The 4,821-nt window shown below is 29.1% G+C and overlaps 1 long non-coding RNA gene across 1 annotated transcript; it reads right to left on the bottom strand.

The window, feature by feature from the left end:
• LOC131042429 (uncharacterized) lies at nt 1-809 on the bottom strand. The gene is made up of 3 exons (XR_009105255.2): nt 582-809; nt 326-417; nt 1-194 (listed from the first exon to the last, which is right to left on the bottom strand). It is a non-coding gene; the product is annotated as an uncharacterized LOC131042429 (long non-coding RNA).
• Nucleotides 810-4,821: the final 4,012 nt, after the last annotated feature.

Here is a 4,821-nt window from a genome sequence, read left to right as displayed (position 1 = left end):
TTAATGGAAATAATTAAATATGATAGCCAAAATTAATGGAAAGAATTCAATTTTTCATGCCATTTTGAGTGATTTATTATTAAATTTCATAGGGTGTTTATCAATGCCCAATTGTGCAGGGTAAACAATACATTACTCTGCTGCTTCATCTGTGCACAATTCATTACTCTGCTGCTTCATCTCTGCTGCTTCATCTGCTACCACAGATATGTACAAAAATAAATAAAAATAAAGATAAACTCCACAAAGAATTACCTGGAAGAGGGAATAAATAAAAATAAAGATAAACTCCACAAAGAAAAAAAAAAACTCCACAAAGAATTACCTGGAAGAGGGAATTTGATGGATCTCATTTGGTTGCGATTTTCTGATCCTCCGTTTTTCCTCTTCATCTTTTACCAGCCAGAATGTTAAAAACTAAAAAACAAATAAAAAACAAATAATAGATAAAAATCATGAACAGATGGACCAGGGAGTTTTCAAAGTTAAATATTGTTCATAAACGTGATTAACGCATCTTGGCCGAACAAATTAAAACAATAAATGATCTATGACAGTAAATAAATTATGTATTAGCTTACAAATTTTGAATTCATGTCCATATTTGATGCCGGTTCATTGAACGAAGCTATAAGAGGTATTTAATTCCAGGGTTTGAACCTTAAGTCCAGGGAAAAAGAAGATGAAGAAAGATGATTTGTGGAGGGTCTGGGTTTGTTTGGGGTGAAGAAGAGGAGAATTGGGGTGAAGAAGAGGAGAATAAACTCAAGGGAAAATTGAAATTGAAGGATAAGCTCCAGAAGATGAAGAAAGATGATTTGTGGAGGGTCTGTGATGTAATTTAACTAGACAAACTCTTACCAGAAAAATGCCCAGGGTTATAATGTTAACTTCAGCTTTTCCCCGCTCCATGCCATTTGAATTTTCTCTACCGTTGTAGATTTTAATTTTAATTTTCTTTACCGTTGTAGGTAGGTTAGTTTCGAAAAATCTTTCAATATCGTTGTATGTTGATTTTGAACATTTTCTCAAATCTTTCAATATCGTTGTATGTTGGTTAATTTTGAACATTTTCTCAATGCTAATAAGTATTTTAGTACATATTTAAACAAATTAGTAGCTTTTAGGTATTAATTTTTTTTAATGTTTGGGTGTAATTTTATTATTATATTAAATTTTTATGTAATAGTAATTAATATTAATATTTTTAGATGTGCAATGAATTTGTTATAATAATTTGTTTTTTTATGTATGTTTGTATAATTCATTAAAAAAATTCACTTGTAAGACTAGTAGCAAGACTAGTAGCAGAGAAAACATTAAATCTTAAAAACAACATATAATGGTGGCATGATGTTCTATGACTTGACAAGTAAATATTAGTGATAACATGTTACAAGTACACAAACTATACAAAAATCATTTAGCTTAATCAAAACATTTAGAAATATTATCAACATTGTTAACATTGTTCCAGCCAAAAATAAGTAAAAATCAATCATTGTTCATTATGTAATATAAGTACATAAGTAAACTAAGGCTAATATTCCTAGCAAGTCAAATAGAACACAATAAATTTTTAACAATACAAAGTTATTTTGGATTCAAAACTTTTAGAAATATTATCAACATTGTTAACATTGTTCCAGCCAAAAATAAGTAAAAATCAATCATTGTTCATTATGTAATATAAGTACATAAGTAAACTAAGGCTAATATTCCTAGCAAGTCAAATAGAACACAATAAATTTTTAACAATACAAAGTTATTTTGGATTCAAAACTTTTAGAAATATTATCAACATTGTTAACATTGTTCCAGCCAAAACTAAGTAAAAACCAATCATTGTTCATTATGTAATATAAGTACATAAGTAAACTAAGGCTAATATTCCTAGCAAGTCAAATAGAACACAATAAATTTTTAACAATACAAAGTTATTTTGGATTCAAATGTGTTTATTTTTTTAACAATACAAAGTTATTTTGGATTCAAATGTGTTTATGCTCACCATTTCTTATCATAAGTAAAAATCAATCATTGTTCATTATGTAATATAAGTAAACTAAGGCAAATATTCCTAGCAAGTCAAATAGAACACAATAAATTTTTAACAATACAAAGTTATTTTGGATTCAAATGTGTTTATGCTCACCATTCCTTATCTTACCTGTAATTACCTTAATTACTTGGTAATTTTACCTTACCTGTAATTACCTTAATTACCTGGTAATTTTACCTTACCTGTAATTACCTTAATTTTATCTTACCTATAATTACTTGGTAATTTTGGTGAGAAGTGAATAGCAATTTTGGTGAGAAGTGAGTGGTAATTTTGGTGAGAAGTGAATAGCAATTTTGGTGAGAAGTGAATAGCAGACTATAATAACTTTCAAAAGATTATATAATCCATTACTTAAGTTATAGCTAACAATCTAATAAGGCACCCACTTCCTTTACCCTCTCCACATCTCTTCCTTGCATGCTATTTTTTTTGTTCATCTTTCTATGTACTTGTTATGTTTTATTATTTAGCAATAGAAATTATCCTAATTTTTAGTATTTTATCTTTGAAAAAGAAGAGTCTTTATTGATACCTTTATTATAATTAAATTAAATAGGCATTTGTTTTTCTTTTGTTTTTTGGAGAGGAGATGGATAAGATTCTTTAAAATTCACTTTCAAGACATTTAGCAATAAATTTATGATTCCCTCAATCAAATAGGGGTAAATTTACTTGTAAGACTAGTAGTAGAGAAAACATTAAATCTTAAAAACAACATTAAATATTAGTGATAACATGTTACAAGTACACAAACTATACAAAAATTATTTAGCTTAATCAAAACTTTTAGAAATATTATCAACATTCTTCCAACCAAAAATAAGTAAAAATCAATCATTGTTCATTATGTAATATAAGTAAACTAAGGCAAATATTCCTAGCAAGTCAAATAGAACACAATAAATTTTTAACAATACAAAGTTATTTTGGATTCAAATGTGTTTATGCTCACCATTTCTTATCTTACCTGTAACTAGTAATTTTGGTGAGAATTGAATAGCAATGACCATAATAACTTTCAAAAGATTATATAATCCATGTGCATACTCTTACTTAAGTTATAGCTAACAATCTAATTCCTTGCAAGGCACCCACTTCCTTTACCCTCTCCACATCTCTTCCTTGCATGCTATTTTTTTTGCTCATCTTTCTATATACTTGTTATGTTTTATTATTTAGCAATAGGAATAATCCTAATTTTTAGAATTTTATCTTTGAAAAAGAAGAGTCTTTATTGATACCATTATTATAATTAAATTAAATACATATTTGTTTTTGTTTTGTTTTTTTGGAGAGGAGATAAATAAGATTCTTTAAAATTCACTTTCAAGACATTTAGCAATAAATTTATGATTCCCTCAATCAAATAGGCATGGATCCTTTAGTGGGCTATTCTATCCTCCACCTAGCCTACTTTTCTCTAGGGGCAAGTCATGAAATGTCACACTTCCCACCATATTCTAGGAGTTTCTAGATTATTGGACCAACAACTATCCTCTCCAAGAAGATGCCCATGTGCATAAAATGTTGTTGTTCTGCAAGATTCCTATCTTTAATTTAAAAGGAGTTGAAAAATCAACTAGACAAAGAGGTCCTCGTGACTTGGAAGATGTTCCACATAGCATACTTCTACATCCCTAATAGAACAAATAAATTTAAAACTTACCTCATCTATATATTTGTAAGATCCCAACTTGGAACAAAGTTGTTAAGCAAGGTGAAGATATGAAGCCTAGGGGAAGACATGAAAAAGTGTATTGTAGCATTTGTGACTTGGCGAAGATGATTGAAGAGGTAGAGGTTAAATTTTTGGGCATGTCGCATGGCTTAAGAGGACCCTTTATTTCATGTTAGTAACATCCTCATCTCTCTCATATGCCTTTATGCATCATATTATTTCTTTTTTTACATCACCAAATCATCCCTATCACAAGTGGTGGGATTTTGAAACACTGCAACTACCATCCCCACCCTCAACTTTCCTCTTCCACTTTCCCTCATTAGACTCAATGATTGAACTATTGTAAACCTACTTGAGCTCTACTTGTATTTGAAAGATTTAGAATTTTTGGTTTATTTTTCTCCTTCTACCTACATTTAATTTCTCATTTTTCTTACTCCTTAAAATCTCAAATTATCAACCCAATTTGTATATAAATCTAGCTAGGTTGGAGTTCCAAATTATCTACAAAAGATAGCATGAGGATTTGTTTGTGAAGATACTGAAAATCCTCTTTTTTGTAATGTTTGTTGTAAATATGATATTTTTAGATAGCCACCAATGTCATGGTGAAAAATAAATCGAGAAGGTGGTGGAGGGATAAAGGAGCAATTCAAATTTCTTTCATGTGCCTATATGATTCGTTAATGGCATCCAGGTGTATAAGTAGTTTTTTTTCTTTAGTATTTGTCACTGATTTTAATCTTTTTGAAAAATTCAAGTTTTAGGGAGTTATATCTAGTTGTTAAATTTATGAGTGAGGTCTATCCAAGTTGATAAGAGATTTTATTTTTTCTTAGTAAATCTTGGTGAGGCTATGAACAACCTTCAATAATGTGTTGTAGTTTATGATTGAAGTATTTTTAGTAAGGATGAGCATTGCTAGCCTAACAAACATGTTTACATTCTCGATAGACTCATTTGATGGTGGTACATACATTAGCCCATTCAACTTTTTTATTATGATATGCAAGAGTTTCTTGATTTTTTTAAATGATTTTTATATAGTGGTGCATATAAAAATGACTTTTGTGCC

The sequence above is a fragment of the Cryptomeria japonica genome, chromosome 1 (assembly GCF_030272615.1).
Source record: "Cryptomeria japonica chromosome 1, Sugi_1.0, whole genome shotgun sequence".
Lineage (NCBI taxonomy): Eukaryota > Viridiplantae > Streptophyta > Pinopsida > Cupressales > Cupressaceae > Cryptomeria > Cryptomeria japonica.
The sequence above is the reverse complement of the archived record's forward strand: the minus strand, read 5'-3'. Positions and strand labels throughout refer to the sequence as shown.